The sequence below is a fragment of the Cetorhinus maximus genome, chromosome 4 (genome assembly GCF_964194155.1).
Source record: "Cetorhinus maximus chromosome 4, sCetMax3.hap1.1, whole genome shotgun sequence".
Classification (NCBI taxonomy): Eukaryota; Metazoa; Chordata; class Chondrichthyes; order Lamniformes; family Cetorhinidae; genus Cetorhinus; species Cetorhinus maximus.
The window spans coordinates 109,007,429-109,025,230 of record NC_135882.1 but is presented as its reverse complement, the minus strand read 5'-3'; the positions used below and the strand labels follow the sequence as shown (position 1 = coordinate 109,025,230).

The 17,802-nt window shown below is 40.5% G+C and overlaps 1 protein-coding gene across 1 annotated transcript in view; it reads right to left on the bottom strand.

Annotated features, from left to right (window-relative positions):
• Positions 1-16,979, bottom strand: part of greb1l (GREB1 like retinoic acid receptor coactivator) — a 410,899-nt gene extending 393,920 nt beyond the window's left edge. Inside the window, exon 1 of the mRNA XM_078540619.1 lies at positions 16,761-16,979. The gene's annotated coding sequence lies outside the window, so the exon portion shown is untranslated. The remainder of the gene's footprint in view (positions 1-16,760) is intronic.
• Positions 16,980-17,802: the final 823 nt, after the last annotated feature.

Here is a 17,802-nt window from a genome sequence, read left to right as displayed (position 1 = left end):
TGATCATGACCTCAGATATAATGTAGTTCATGCTTGCTCATGAACATAGAGAGGGGAGGATGTCTACCATAGAACCATAGAAAAGTTACGGCACAGAAAGAGACTATTTTGCCCATCATGTCCGCGCCGGTCGAAAAAGAAAATTTTTTTTTTAAAGAACTAGCCGCCCATTCTATCCCCACCTTCCAGCACCTGGTCCATAGCCTTGTGGGTTACAGCACATCAAGTACTGATCCAAGTACCTTTTAAAAGAGTTGAGGGTTTCTGCCTCCACCCATCAAACCAGGCAGTGAATTCCAGACACCCACCACCCTCTCTGGGTGAAGAAGTTTTTCCACATGTCCCATCTAATCCCTCTACCAATCACCTTCAATCTGTGCCCCCTGGTAATTGACCTGCATGAAACAAATTTTAGTGTAGACCACAAATGAAGTAAGTTGGTTCCATTTCAGTAGACAATATGGGAGCAGAGTGAATGATGGAAATGATACCCGCAAGAAAGAAAAAACAAAAGCATTAATCTAGCGCCTTTCATGACCTCAGGATGTCCCAAAGCACTAAAGCCAGTAAAGTACTTTTGGGGTGAAATTTTTAACTCAGCGGGCGGGCGCCCAACCCACTCAAGTGGAAAATGATGTGCGTTGATGTCAGGCGAGCGTCCCGACATCAACGCGCGGTCGCGACATATTTTGTTTGGCAGGCATGCGCCTAAGTCGGCAGCATGCCCGTCTACAATTAAAAGGCCTGTTAAGACCATTAAATGATCGATTAACTTGAATTTTTCACTGCCTGTCCAACCTTACAATTGGCAGACAGGCGAAAAGGCCAAGCAGCCTTTGCGCTTTTTAGGAAACCTCATCCATGGGCGGGATGAGGTTTCCTAAAGCAAATAAAAATAAAATTAAAATTTTAAAACTTAATTAATAACATGTCCCTGCTCAAGTGACATAGTCACATGAGGGGCCACATTTCATTACATTTTTTTTTATAACACTTCATCTCCCTGAGGCAGCTCTGAGCCTCAGCGAGATTATGAAGCGCACACTCGCGCACATGCACAAAGTCACGCCCACGTGGCTCGCACTCCCCCCACCCGCCCACACAGGCAGCGCTGAGCACTGCCGCTCGCGTTTCACGCTGGGCAGGCCTTAATTGGCCCCCCAGTGGGAAGTTGCCTTCCAGCCCTGATCGCGGGCGGCGGTCGGCTTCCCGACTGCCCCCGCCCACTCCCACCGAGCCCGCCCAGTGAAATTCTGCCCCTGAAGTTTGGATATTGTTGTAATCTTGCAAACACGGCAGCCAATTTGTGCATAGCATGGTTCCACAAACAGCAATGTAATAATGACCAGATAATCTGTTTTAATGGCACGGAATGAGGGCTAAATATTGGCCAGAACTCCCCCTTGAAATAGCATCATAGTTCACCTGAGAAGCGGACGGTGCCTCGGCTTCATGTCTCATCCTACAGATGGTAACAGTCCAGCAGCCCCTCACTACTGCACTAGACTGCGTGCCTAGATTTTGTGCTTAAGTCTTAAACACTTGCTTGCTGTACATCTGGATTTGTTTGCACTTTCTTCCCGGATACACAGTTCAGATTAAAGGCTTTTGCTTTGTAATGCATTTGCAGATATTCCTTCGCACTCTGCTAAGTGCATTAACAAGTGGAAACACATTAAGATTTGAATACAGAACACTTTTTCACTGTATTATTTTGAGTAACAACTAATAAGCGACTCCTGTTTTGTACAGCAATCTCCTTTTTAAGTCAAGCAACTTGAATAACTTACAGTATATAATGTGCTTTTCTATCATCTAGATAACTTCCTAAAATATGTGAATATTCTCACCACTCCAAACAGAGTGTACAACAATCAACAAAATCCATATCTACACTGATGGCAGCTAACTCCACCTCATCACCACAACCATTGTCTTTAAGTATACTGTGGTACTATCTGAACATCTGTCCAATATCAAGCCTTGCACAAATTGAGTTGTCCTACAGTTCATAATTGGCAAAACTGAAGCCATCCTATTTGGCTAACACCAGCACTCTCACACAAAACAGTCCAGTGTTGAGACAAAAGACCAAGATCACTCAGAGACTACCAAGAGATGAGGATGCCAAAATTAACAGTTTCCAGTGGTTCATCATCAGACAGCGGCAAAAACACAAGTACCCATAAAGTCACATCGACAACACGAAGCACCCATAAATTTGATATGCCCAGCAGCCAAACTGTGGAGTAGAAAGGTTCAACAACAGTTCTAATGAAAACGACAGGACATGAGAAGGCAAGATTCATGGTGATGTTAGCCTGTATGATTGACAGAATGAAATGAAAGCCTTAGTTAATTTTCAAATGGAAATTCATGCTGAACATCGAGTTCCCTGCAGGAGTTTTTGTGCACGGTTGGACGTATGAGGACAGGGTGAAGTTATGGATTGATAAAATGTGGAATAGATGGCCTACGTAAAGAATTGCAACTTATTGGACTGGGACATGTTCAAATCTCATATAACCAATGAGAGAAAGAGATAACACCCACATAGCAGGGGGGTGGAGTCTAATGCCCATAGTTCAACTTTTGGATGTGTGCCTCAACAAGCCATTCAAGGATCATGTTTGTGCCAAATGGAATAGGTGGATAGTTGATGGTGAAAAAGACCTTCACAAAGAATGGCAATATAGGGAAGATGATAGTATAGTGGTAACGTTGCTGGACTAGTAATCCAGAGGCCCAGGCTAATGCTTTAGGGGATATGGGTTCTAATCTGACTGTGACAGCTGGTGGAATTTGAATTGTTAATAAATCTGGAATATAAAGCTAGTTTCTTCATGGTGACCATGAAACTATAATTGACCGTTGTAAAAACCCATCTGGTTCACTAATGTCCTTGAGGGAAGGAAATCTGCTGTCTTTAATTGGTCTGGCCTACATGTGACTCCAGACCTGCAGCAATGTGGCTGACTCTTAACTGCCCTCTGAAATGGCCAAGCAAGCCATTCAAGGGCAATTAGGAAGAGGCAACAAATACTGGCTATGCCAGCAACGCCCACATCCCATGAAAGACTAAAGAAAAAAAACCTGAACGCTTGATGTTTTGTGTGGTTTCATTGTTTCCAAAAGGCATTCAATAAGGTGCCACATAAAAGGTTACTGCAGAAGATACTGCATGGTGTTGGGAGTGATATATTAAAATGGATAGTGGATTGACTAACTAACAGCAATCAGGATCAGGATAAATGGGTCATTTTCAGGTTGGCAAAGTGTAACCAGTGGGATGCCGCAGGTATCAGTGCCGGAGTCTCAACAATTTATGATCTATATTAATAACTTGCTGAAGGGATGGAGTGTATTTTAGCCAAAGTTGCTGACAATACAAAGATAGGTAGGAAAGCAAATTGTGGGGAGGGTACACAGAGGGTGGAATCTTCCATGCCCACCAGCAGTGAGTAGCTTGACAGACGGAGGGACTTAATTTAGGCGTGAGTCCAAAAATCAGTTTCCTGATAGAAGCTTGAACTTTAGTAATTATGTTCTCGGGACGTCAAAGGCGGGTTAAAGCCAGTCAATTCCCGACGAACAACGTCAGGAAAAACAAGTCATGAATGCTCATTAAAAGGCCATCTCACTGGAATTAAGTTCCCGTCCAAATTAAGATCCTGCTAGCGAGAAATTAGAATGTTCATATTCACAACTGCACATAAGTGAGGTGCGTCTAGCGAGGTTGGCTTCTTCCATGGTTAACGGTGAGTTGCCGCTGCATTGTCCTCTTTAGGGAGCGTCTGTAAATGCCAGCCTATGCTTGAGACCAGGTAGTGGCAGTGCAAGTTGCATGGAGGATGATCAAGGAAGGGAGGAAGGGTTAGCAGGGAAGGGTGGAGCAGTGGCTGGGCAAAGGTTTAAGGGACAGTGGCAGATGCCCTTTAATATGGTGTCTGGACCTTCGACCCCATGAAGTAACAGTGGGGATGGCGGCTTCCTGCCTGCCCCACCTTGAGAATATGTGAGCTCCTCACGGATGCATATGTAATGAGATGAACAGCGCAAGGTCAGCCATCCCAGCCACCAGCAGAAATCACTCCCACTTCCGTGCCTACCACCGAACTTAGACTCCAGAATGGAAGATTCTGGTCCAAGTCTGCAAAGGGAGAAAGATAGGTTAAGTGAGTGGGCAAAAATTTGTTTGATGGGAGTATAATGTGGGAAAATGTGAGGCTGTCACTTTAGCAGGAAGAAAAGAACAGCAGAATATTATTTAAATGGAGAGAGACTGCAGAATTCTGCAGTATAATTGAATCTGGATGTCCCTAGAGTCATAGTCATAGAGTCATAGAGGTCTACAGCACAGAAAAAGGCCCTTCGGCCCATCGACTCTGTGCCGGTCAAACAAGGACCTAACTATTCTAATCCCATTTTCCAGCACGAGGCCCATAGCCTTGTATGCCATGGCATCGCAAGTGCACATCCAAATACTTCTTAAATGTTATGAGGGTTTCTGCCTCTACCGCCCTTTCAGGCAGTGAGTTCCAGATTCCCACCACCCTCTGGGTGAAAAACTTCTTCCTCACATCCCCTCTAAACCTCCTGCCCTACCTTAAATCTATGCCCCCTGGTTATTGATCCCTCCACCAAGGGGAAAAGTTCCTTCCTGTCTACCCTATCTATGCCCCTCATAATTTTATACACCTCAATCATGTCCCCCCTCAACCTCCTCTGCTCCAAGGAAAATAACCCCAGTCTATCCAATCTCTCCTCATAACTAAAACTCTCCAGCCCAGGCAACATCCTGGTAAATCTCCTTTGCACTCTCTCTAGTGCAATCACATCCTTCCTATAATGTGGATTCCAGAACTGCACACAATACTCTAGCTGTGGCCTAACCAGCATTTTATACAGTTCCAGTATAATCTCGAAAAACTCAGCAGGTCTGGCAGCATCTTGGAGAGGAACACAGTTAACGTTTCGAGTCCGAATGACCCTTCAACAGAACTAAGTAAAAATAGAAGAGAGGTGAAACATAAATATAACTTTATATTTCACCTCTCTTCTATTTTTACTTAGTTCTGTTGAAGGGTCATTCGGACTCGAAACGTTAACTGTGTTCCTCTCCGCTGATGCTGCCAGACCTGCTGAGTTTTTCGAGGTATTTTTGTTTTTGTTTTGGATTTCCAGCATCCACAGTTTTTTGCTTTTATCCAGTATAACCTCCCTGCTCTTATATTCTATGCCTCAGCTAATAAAGGCAAGTATCCCATATGCCTTCTTAACCACCTTATCTACCTGTCCCACTGCCTTAAGGGACCAATGGACATGCACGCCAAGGTCCCTCTGATCCTCAGTACTTCCCAGGGTCCTACCATTCATCGTGTATTCCCGTGCCTTGTTTGTCCTTGCACATGTATCACAAAATGTTAGCATGCAGGTACAGCATTTAATTAGGAAGAAAAAGGATAGGTTGGCCTTAATTGCAAGGGGAATGGAATATAAAACTAGTTGAGTCTTACCACAACTATACAGGCCATTGGTGAGGCCACACATAGAGCACTATGTACAGTTTTGGTCTCCTTACTTAAGGAGGGATACACTTGCATTGGAAGCAGTTCAGAGAAGATCACAAGGCTGATTCCTGGGATGAAGGATTTGTCTTATGAGACAAGGTTGAGCAGGTTTGGCCTATACTCTTGATGTTTGGTTGAACGAGAGGTGATCTTACTGAAACATATAAGATTCTGAGGGGGTTTGAAAGGGTAGATGCTGAGAGGATGTTTCCTCTTGTGGGGGAATCTAGAACTAGAGGGCACAGCTTAAAAATAGGGAGTCTCCCATTTAAGATGGAGATGAGGAGGAATTTCTTCTCTCATACAGTCATTAGTCTTTGGAATTCTCATCCACAGAGAGCAGTGGAGGCTGGGTCATTGAATATAGTCAAGGCTGGGATAGACAGATGCTCGATTGACAAGGGGAGTCAAGGGCTTTGAGGGACAGGCAGGGAAGTGGAGTTAAAGCCATAATCAGATCGGTAATGATCTTATTGAATACTGGAGCAGGCTCGATTGCCCAAATGCCTACTCCTACTCCTATTTCTTATGATCTTGTGATTATCAAATCATGTACACAAAGCATCATCAGATCATTAAAGAAATTCAAAATATCCAAGTCAATGGATGGAAAGGGAGATGATTTGCTGTGGTGGGATGATTCTGAAAGCGAAAGCTCCAAAACTGATCCAGAGTTCCTTACAATGATGTCATTCCAAAGTGACTTAGAACTAACTCAGTGAACTCTGCATCGGATGCCAATGACAATGAATTTGACAATTTTAAAATGCTTTGATTGTGATTAAAGATATCTTTGCACAATTAATTCATTCAATAAACCATGCCACAGTAAGTTAATATGTTTATTGTGTTATGTTTATTTTAACATTTCAAAATGGTAATCACCCACACCCACATCGGTGGTTCATACTGTATACCTTACATATAAGTTGACCCCCATTTTTGAAAAGATTTTGGAAGCTTCCAAAGTTGACTTATACCCCACGATCTAAAGTATAAATTTATGTATCAGAGTGAAAAAAGGCCAAATATGCTTACCCACCAGCCCCTTTCACTAGATAATTCCATCTCTATGCACCAACATTGCGCCCACCCCAACCCTGAGTGAGAAGAAAACATAGACCCATAGCTAATTTGAGTCTTCAGGCAAAAGCTCCTTTTCAACTCATCATAGGTAATCAAACAAACCCAGGAGGACCCAGAGACATTAATTTTCATCTGGAAATAATGGGGAGAATTTTCTCCCTGTCAGGGGGCTGAGTGGGAGCGGGTGTGGGCGGGCACGCAGCCAATCGCCGCCTGCGCGCTGCCATTTTACATGGGCGGGCCAATTAAGGGGGCAGGAGGCTGAGTTGGGGCCTGCGCTTTTTCACGCATGCACGTGAAAGAGCACAGAAATCTCCCCATGGCACAGAGCTGCCCCAGGGAGATTAGTTAGCTTGTCAAAAATTTTAATAATGAAAAAAAATTTTCTAAGACATGTCCCCTCATATGACAGTGTCATGAGCTGCGACATGACAATGATCTTTAATAAAAAGTATTATTCAATTTATAAACACTTCATGGAACCTCATCCCGCTCATGGATGAGGTTTCATGATAAATGCAAAGGCTGCCTGGGCTCTTCGTCTGCCTGCCAACTTAAGGTTGGAAGGGCAGCTTAGTTAATTACTTTAATTAGTTTTTAAATGGCCTTAATAGGCCTTTGACATTACGGTGGGCGCGCAGCTGACTCTGGTGCGCGCCCACCAAACTGAAGATCTGAATGACGCGCGGTGACGTCGGGACACATGCCCAATGTCACCGTGCATCATTTTACGCATCGGCTAGCAGGGCCCGACCCCACACACCAACCCGAAGATTCTGGCCAATGTATTCTTACCTCCACATGCCATAATGACTGTGTTTTCCTGTAATCCATCTAATGCCTTCTTGGAGGACTGGAAGGAATCTGCCTCCACTACCTGCCTTTCTACCATATTACACAAGTCAATCATCCTCAGGAAAGGAAAAGTTTCATGGATCCAACCTCAGTCCCGCTTCAGCAACAAAAACAAAAAATGCTGGAAAAACTCAGCAGGTCTGACAGCATTTGTGAAGAGAAAGACAGAGTTAGCATTTTGAGTCTGTATGACTCTTCTTCGAAGAGTCTGTCAGATGCTGTCAGACCTGCTGAGTTTTTCCAGCATTTTTTGTTTTTGTTTCAGATTTCCATTATCCACAGCCTCCACAGCATTTTGCCTTTATCTCAGTTTCATTTCCTTGGTTTGTAGCTTTTGGCATTCCATCACATCAAAAACTCTCTATTTTTGTATGATTATACCCATAGTAATCATAAACACATAAATCACATCACCTCAAAGTCTCTGACTCTCCAGCAAGCATAATTCCATGACATTTATTCCAATACTTCTGTGAAAGTTGGTTAATTTTATTTAAATAGCTTCTACAAGCTTATTCAACTGCAGTTTTGATCAAACATAACTGTTACATAAGAATTAAAATGTGTCATCCCTAGAATTACCTCAAACTATCCACAAAGTGTTAACTCTCTTATTTTCTCTTTACAAAGTAACATGGTCAGTCAACCCCATCACCCACTAAGTGGCTGCTCAGTGTCAGTTAAGAAATTTCATTAACAAAGGTTAACTCCTCAATATGACAGGTCTTCTATACACTGCCAAGAGCTATTTTTTTTTACTCAGATATAAATAAGACTAAGCAAAATGTTACAATTTCTTTGATGTAATAGAAAAATGGATACCTGGAAACAATTACAAAGCAGCAACATAATCAAGTAGTACAGACATTCGGCATTGGTTGATTTAGATTGCAGCTTTGAATTCTCCTCTTGGAATTTTTGTTTCAGTTTTATGTGTGAATTGTATTTTATTTCTGTGCCAATAATTGCCAGTGAACTACATTTCCTTAATCCATGATGTTTACAAATGGATAAATAGCTCTAGTATAGTACTTCAGCACTGCAGGTTATCAAGGAATTGCCCACAATTAACCAGGAAATATATTTTTCAATAGAAAATTAAAGTTTGAGCAATCTCAGTAGAGAAACATGATTACTGAAATATTCATAGCAATTCAAAAGAACTGAATAGAAAATAGCAATCATGTACACATTTTGTTTGTGTTGCATTCTAATAATTACATTGGCCGCTGTTAAGCACCCTGCCTGATGGTTCTGTGATTGACCAAGAAATAAAATGATAATCCAAGAGCAGGTAGAACCACCTTGGGATGAAGGCGAATTTGTACTTCAGAGTGAACGAATAATGGAAATGATTCTATTTTGCCTCAGTTTTATTTTTTACAGAGGAAGGTAACTTTGGGCATATAAGTAAACTGAGGATGATTTGGAATAACTACTAGAGATAAAGCTTCCAAAAATTGCTATATTTAAAAAGTTTCCAAGACTCAATGAAAATGAGAATTACACCTAAAGAACAGGAGGCAAAATTACATTCTTCTTCAAGACTGAAACTGATAAGCTAGGAAAATATAGGCTAGTTATGAAATTATGGGCTAGTTACACTTGATTATGGGTAACCTTCTAGGCTAAATAACATAAGATCAAATCTGTGAAAACTGGGGAGAGCATCAGCTAATCAAGGATAATCAGTAATGGTTTGTGAATCCCCCAATTCCAGCCATGATTAGTGCACCCCCATGCCTTCAGTCATCTAGGCCTTAAGCTTTAGAATTCTCTCCCCAAACCTCTTTGTCCCCCCCACCACTCTCTCCTCCATTAAAACACTGCTTAAAACCTATCTCTTGGACCAAGTGTTTGGTACCTACCATAATGTTCCCCTTCTTTGGCACTGTCCATTTTTGTCTGATTACACTCCTCTGAAGCAATGTGGAATATTTTACTATGTTAAAGGAGCTATATAAATGTAACTTGTTGTTAATTTGTCAAAGGCAGGCTGTGTTTGACTAATTCAATTGATTTACAGTGGTTGTTGTAAATAAGGTTTATCAGAAAGTGTTTTATTAGGCCCCATTTAAGGTTGAGTGAAGCCAGTATTAAAGGAAGGCTACACATGGACAGAGGAAAGGCTGAGGGATACAAAGCAAAAAGTATCATTAAATGGATGTTATTTGGGTTGGTGCGATGCAGGTTGTGGTATGCCCCAGCAACTGGGACCTTCTTTGCTTTCCATACATTTAAATGATTTAGACATTGGTACAAGAGAAGTGATACTAAAGTTTGCTTAATATACCAAATTAGGGAGAATGGAAAACTGTGAGGAAAAGTGTAAGAGATTGCAAGAGAGCAAATTGTGAGGAACAATGCATGACATGAGCATGCAAGAGGGCAGAGAAATGTGAAGTAGTGCATTTTATTCAGTAGTAACTTTGTGAATAAGTAACATTCTTAATTGAGTGGAGGAGCATAGATATTTAGGGATGCAGATCCATGGATATGCAGGTAGAAACAATTGCAAGATTATATATAGAGACATTACATACAAAAGCAGCATGGTGATGTTGAATTTATACAAGATAGTCATTAAGCTACAATTGGACTCTGTATTGCATGCAATCTGGGCACCCTATTATAGAAGGATACTGGAGTTATAGAAAGAGCACAATGATTCACTAGAATTATAACAGGGATATAGGTTAAAGTTATAGAGAAAGGTTAAAAAAGATTTTTTAACCAGAAAAGTAAAGGTTAAAGGAGGATCTACTAGTGGTTTTCCAAAATTAGTAAAGATTTTGAGGGATAAAGAGTGAAAGATTATTTCTAAGATTGGAAAACTGAAAACAAGATAACATTGACTCGAAACTATCAAGACAAGAGAAAAGGAAGAAGTTAGAAGTGTTTTTCACACAGATGGTTTTTACAGCATGGAATGCTTTGCCACAAGTGATGGCTGAAGTACAGAATATATCATTTAAAAGTGTTTGTAAAGGAAAATGTAAAAAGATATGGAGAAAGGGCAGGGCAATGGAATGAGATGAGTTACTTCAATTAAAGAATTATTAACAGCAATAATGGAATTGGCCAAATGTATCTCTCTGTATTGTAATTTTACTGTAATTTCAATATGTCAATATTTTTCAGATTCCTATTCAAAGTAATTAAATCTCTGAAAATTTGGCTTATACTGAACAACTAAAAATTCAAAGATAGATGGCGGAAATGGACCACAAAAAGTAAAGCCTAGAATGTCGTCCAAGGTATTGCCCACATTGATTAAAGGTATATGCTGATTCGAAACTGGCGAAGTACAAACAGAAAGTCTCAATGATGTCAGAATTCATATATTTTTTCATGGGATGCGGGTGTCGGAGGCAAAGTCAGCATTTGTTGCCCATCTCTAAATGTCACAACTGGGTGGCTTGCTAAGCCATTTCAGTGGGCAGTTAAAAATCAACCACATTCACTAGCAGAAACTGTTGATGTGCTGGTGGACACATTAAGACACGCATTCGCAACAGATAGATAGAGTCAATAACATGGGTATATAATCTGGGTTGACACTCAAGTTTTGCATTGTCAGCAGTGCCATGTTTCAGATGAGATCTTAATGCAGACCTCATTTGCCAGTTCAAGTGTACATAAAAAAATCCTTTGGTACTACTCAAGGAAAAACAGGACAGTTCTCTGGGCCAACATTTATTCCTGAACTAATATCACCAAGGAAGATTAGCTATTTTTTATTTGCTGTTTGTGGGACATTGGGCTCTGTATTGGCCTAGAAGTTAAGTTTGCAAAAATATTCTCTAACTGGGCTACAAAGGCTGAAATTAAGACTAAAACTCAATTTAATGCTACAACTGGAACACAGTATCAAAATGTTTCTTCAATGTACATAAGATTAATCAATGTATACAATTTGCATTTTTTGACTTACTTAGTATTCTTTCTTTATAGCAATTTCATGTGGCTTCTACATGAAACACTGAGGTGTCCTTATAAAGAACGCGTAATCTTGCTGCATCACAGCTGTTTCTCACCAATATTACCTCACTGCTCCAAAGCCTAGCTACAGAGTGCCGTAGGGAAAAGCAACAAATGGAATAGGATTATTGCCCAATGAGGGAATCTTTTACAGGGCAGTCAACCGAGAGAGGGATTGCACAATCGCCTTCACAAATTTCCAATGACAGATGTCTAAAACATTCTCAAATTACCTCTAATTCTTCAATCTTCCACAACTTCTGTAACACTCATGCCACCCAAAAACTATGCTCAAGACCTTGTGCTCATTGATGAATTCTGTAGGGATTATTAGGTTCAAAACAGCAGATCTTTCTGGCTCTCTGAAGTGAAAACTTTAATCAGACCTACAATTTTGACATTTCTGATGAAAATGAATTTAATTTGAGGATTATTTGACTTGACAGTTACCATTTGCAGATGACGTGAACAAAGAATTAGAAACTTCAGTTAATAAATATGCATTCAAACGTTCATACTGCCTAATCCCAATGGAGGTAAAATGTATATTTTTTAAAAACCACAAAGGCGTTTCTTAATCTCAAACTATAGTTAATAAATCCAGGAACCATAATATGTATATTATGCAAAATTTTCAGGTTTCATATTGTTACATATGGACAAGAAAGCATTGTCCATAACACTGAATAGAGAGATAATTAATTGTCCTTTAAAATTTTGTCTTTTAACATCCAAAAAAAGTATTATAACACATCATTAAAAAGTTCACAAAACTACAACATTTGTCAGAAATTGTTGTACCTTGTATGTTTCAGCAGTTCAACAATTTGTAATCGCATTTCAAAATTGGGGGAGGTGATGGCGTAGTGGTACTGTCACTAGACTATTAATCCAGAGACCCAGGGTAATGCTCTGGGGACCATGGTTCAAATCCTGCCATGGGATTCATTTGAATCCAATATTTGATTGTTGTAAAAACCCATCTGATTCACTAAAGATTAGAGAAGGAAATCTGCCATCCTGACCAGGTCTGGCCTACATGTGACTCCAGACCCACAACAAAAATGTGGTTGACTCTGCCCCTGAACAAGGGGCAACAGGATGGGTAATAAATGCTGGCCCAGCCAATGAAGCCCACATCCCAGGAATAAAAAAAAAATTGATGATGATGTGGATTAAGACTGATGTGGCCATGGCCCAGACAGTTATGTTGAGTGATTCTGAGCTAAGATTAAAGGCTACATTAAAATATTATCCTTACAAAATCATAGTTTGCATCAAGGCCATCCTAACTGAACACAAATTCCCAGGAGCTAGATTTACATCTGGCCCCAATTAAGTTAATGTATTAAGTTACCAAAGCTGATCTAGCAAATGCTGAGTTCTTTTTTTTTTGCAGAAGAGATCCACATTAAAGGTGTTTAAATCAAATCTGTCTGAAGCAAATCCCTCACTTTGCTGAGGCCTGTGGATCTCTTTTGCTACAAACTATATTATGCTCATTGTAAGACCGCACTCTTTACATATACATTTACAGCCAATCAGTTGCAAACTAGCAAAATGTAAATTGACAACAGAAACATAAAATTAACTTTATTATTCTCATTTCTCCTGATATGCAAACAGAAGAGGATTTGAAACAGAGTGCTGTAGATTTTAATTCTGTATAATGGAGAAAAGATTTTCACAATATTTTTATTTTGTATAATGTTTACAAAATAAACACATTTAGCTAGACATAGGTTTTAAGAAGTGTCATAAAGAAGGAGAGAGAGGAAGAGAGGCAGAAAGGTTTAGGAAGGGTATTCCAGAGCTTAGAGCCGAGGCAACTGAAGGCATGTCCACCAATGGTGAACAGATGAAAATCAAGGATGTACAAGAGGCCAGAATTAGAGGAGTGTAGTGATCTCAAAGGGTTGTAGACCTGGATGAGGTTACAGAGGTAGGCTAGGAAGGGATTTGAAATCAAGGATGAGAATCTTAAAATTGAGGTATTGCCACATTGGGAACCAAGTAGCTCATCAGTGAATGGTGTATGGGATTCAGTTCAGGTTTCCATTCCAAACAGCCCTCTGGGCGTACTTACACCACATGCACTGCAGCAGTTCAATAAAGCAGTCGACCACCACCTTCTCAGTAAGGGGTAGACAACAAATGCTTGCCTTTCCAGCAACACTCACAACTCCATGAACAAGATACAGGCAGCAGAGTTTTGGATGAACTCAAATTTAAGGAGCCAACTCAACTCAACTTTTGATCAAGTTTTTAGTCCGAATATCACCTTCTTTGGCTCAGTCTCCATTTTTTATCTGATCAAGCTTTCATGAGGCACCTTGGGATGTTTTTACATTAAAGGTGCTGTATAAGTTGTTGAAAAATTAACATTATTATAACATGTATTAACAGATGATTGATTAAATGGAGAATAGCTGAAAATGTGCAGCTTTAGGAGTGTGCTTTTTCAAATATTCAACATAAGCTGCTTAAGTTTATAAGCAGCTTAAGTTTCCAAGATCATTGTGTAAAAATCCTTAATCTAATAGGCCAATTTGGGCCCAATCATTCCTGGGACAGTGTAGTATTTTAAAATAGATCAGAAGCAAAACATGGTGGAAATTTGAAATAAAAACAGAAAATGATGGAAATATTTAACAGATCAGACAGCAACTGTACAGAGAGAAACAGAATTAACCTTTCAGGTGAATGACCTCTCAGAAATTAATGCCCAATGATGGGGCTCAAAGCAGCATGAACAACAACTGAAAATAGCAGTGTTGGAATATTCCTACCAGTGATTCGAAAAAGTTCTATTTGGTACAGTGCTCACCAAGCTATCCAGCAAAAACCTGAAACATTGAGTGGATGATTTGCACCATAATAGAGCAAAATTTCAGAAACTAGAATCTTCGCTATCATTGCAATGATTGGTATATAAGTTACTAAATATATCTAGGGAACCTCGGAAATAAGGAAACGTGAATGAACTTCAAAAAGTATCTGATCTAAGTATTGCTAAAAGTATTGCAGAACCGATTAACTAAATGGAGGAATTCTACTTAACGCTTGTTTTCAATTGGCATTTCTCAGCGGAACTCGAAAATAGGGTTGGAAATATATTATTTGGTCCAATGCGTTAAAATAGAAGGAAACATTTCGTTAACAACGCTCAGATGACTCACATCTGTCAGACTAACTTGTCAAACAATTCACGTGCAATTAAATCACGAAAACATTTTTAAAATATTCACATAATCCAATGGGAAACGATATGATGTCTTTTTTTATAAAGTACTCAAGATCTCACAAGTTGGCTTCATTTTCTTTCATCATTTATAAAGACGCGCACATCATTCACGGTTTGAGATTTACAGAGTAAATACTGTAAGAATAGAGGCCTGCAGAATCATAATCCAACAGACCTTTCACAATCTCACTAAATTACCAGCCCTGTGTGCAGCTTTTCAGTTCCTTCAGTCATTTTCATTTGAGACACCTTCCCCAACTAGGGAGAGGGTTATTTTCGTTCGTTACTCCGCTGCTCAATTACATTGCTAACGCTAAACAAGGATGGGAATACAGTCAACATATACCTGAATCATACAAAATCAACAGGAGATATCCAAACGGGGAGGAGCTAAAAGCTGATGTCTGCATGTGATTGTATATATAAAACGTCGGGTCGCCTGTTCAAAAATAGTGCCCAGTGAAGAGTTGTTTTTTTTTACCCCCAGGGCATTGCAGCCCGGTTCAAGACCGATGTGCTATGCCGGCCCGAAACCTCTCCACCAGGAGTTCTTGACCACTTTTTGTTCTCCAGACTTGAGTGGTGGTTAGCTGCTCAGGATGTATGGGAACAAAGTGGAGACAGCCGTGGAGTCTCTGAATTCCGGCCTCACAAGTGTATGAGAGTGGGCCCGGGAGAGTGGTATGAGGGCAGTTTCTGTCATCCACCTTCCTCTCTTTGACTCTCTCTCTCTCTCCCCCTTCTCTTTCTCCTTTTGCTCCTCCTTCCTTTGTCACCCGCTTCCCTTCTTTCGCTTTCTACCCTACTCCCCAACTCTTCGATCTATCCACCTTGACAAGGTGTTACTGTAATATCGCCGTCTTTTGGCCAATGGCATTAACAAACATCACACCATTGTTAATTATTCCGCTCTGCTAAAAAGGCAACAAATCACAGTCCAGCACGAAATAAAAAGAACTTGAAAGGTTATTTTTCGTTAACAATCACGACTATTTTTATAGTAATGTAACGCCGCGGGGCTTCCAATGGGAGCAACAACGTAGTTTTGACAGGACAGAAATATTGTTGAATTTATTCAAATGCATTCCCAACCATCCTCAATCTTATTTTGCCTGGCACGTCATAAAGAGACACAGTCAAGTACCTTTATTTCCCAGCACAGTATCCTCGACACAGAAATATCACTACATTCAAATAGCAGTAGCGACCGACATTAACCCATGCTTTAAATGTTAAATTTTCACTCAGCTCTTGTGTTATAACAACATTTCTGCTTAGTTATTAAATACCGCTGTGATAAAATTATCCTGCGAACAACAGATATCCCAATTACTCCAATAAAATCTCAAGAAACATTTTTTCAATCAACACAAATTTTATTTGTTTTTTTTTTCATTTCGGAACGTATGATATTCGAATCTTGTATAATTGTCCAAATGCAACAGCGGTTCTTTAGTGAATGCATATTTTCTATTTAAATTTACTCAAAATCGACTAGAAACACAAAGGAAAAGTGAAAATATGTCCATTCAAAAGTAATTCCAGATTCTAAACATTTATGTTTACTCAAACATGATTCAAAATCTTTAAAACACCTTAAATCGAAGTCAAACGAGCGGCAAAGCAACCGAAAATAAGTGCACATTTACAATGTTCCAGATTAAATTATAATGACCACAGATGATAAATAAACCGGCCCATTCTCGAATAAAGTCAGCCAATGTCACGTCCTGGTCTAAATCAGCGTTTTATTCCGGCTACAAGGGAAACACATAGCCCTCCACATTTAAAGCTCCTTTCACTGTAGCCTGGATCCTACCCAAGGTCTAAGCACAAAGAAATTGGAGGAAAAAAAAATGACACCGACCGTGCTCTATACAAATGTAGCGAGCGACAGCACCAGCATCGAGCACGATCAAAAGCACCGTGTCGCACCGCCTTCCTGCCTCCTCTTCTACCTCCGGCATGTGGCGTTCAACGGCAATAAAATATGAAGAGTGGTGTAACCAGATTTACCAACTTACATTTTCCTTTCAGATGAATGCATGCAAACTCTTTTCCTTACGCCGGGTGCCCGATGATGACTCAATTGAATGCTGAATTTGCCGACTTTACTGCATTGCTTTTGGATTGTGTACTCCGTGTTGTGTGATTTGCAATTGGGATTGTACACACTCTCCGCCAGCTCAGGCTCTTGGACAGACGGTCAGAGTCACAGCAGCGAGCGGAGCATTGTGACACAACCTGGGCTATGCGCTGTACCACCCATCATTAAAGGAGGGGGAAATACCGGAATGAACTCTGATAACTCAGTTTTGTTAAACTAGCACATTAATTCAATACTATGTATCCACTTCATTATATTACCATTCTGTTTTATTCGCCGAAAATAAAGAGTATGGAAGTCAATGGCTAAGCTATGCAGCAAAATATACCAGTGTCCTCCTCTGTAAGAGTGGTTTGGCCTGATAGGGTTACGGTTACTTACGTCAAAACTGCACCAGAGAGGCCAGAGTTTGGAGTGTGGATGGGATGTGAACTTAGAGAGAGTGCAGGCGAGAGACAAATTCAATTCCAACATTCTGTGCTCGGAATACCTGCACATACACAGCTATTTTCGTATTGATAAACAACATGCCAAAAAAAGTTTTTTTTAAGTAAATTAAGTTCTACTGACATTTTTCAACCTCAATAAAAGACAACGAAATGCTATGAAGTTTTTTTTAATGAATCCCACTCTTTCCTCATCTGTCAAGGAGGAGAACGCTAGCGAGCAAACTTTTTGCAGATCTCTATCGGTGTCGCTCTCCAACTAATGACCGAGACATAAAAAAGGCAGGGCTAAAAATCCGATCAGATCCGTGAACAGACGCGTGGCCCTCGATGCGCGACAACCCCGCGCCCGGCAGGGTTGAGACGGGCAGCACCACATTTGCTGGCCTCTCGTTTCAATGTAGCCCTGTGCAAAACCCGCTGCTGGCTGGCTGCGCACTCAGTGGAGAGCCTAGGACTAGTGTGCGTGGCTAGAACAATGTACAGCTCGACTGCACTTCTTAAAGGTAGCCT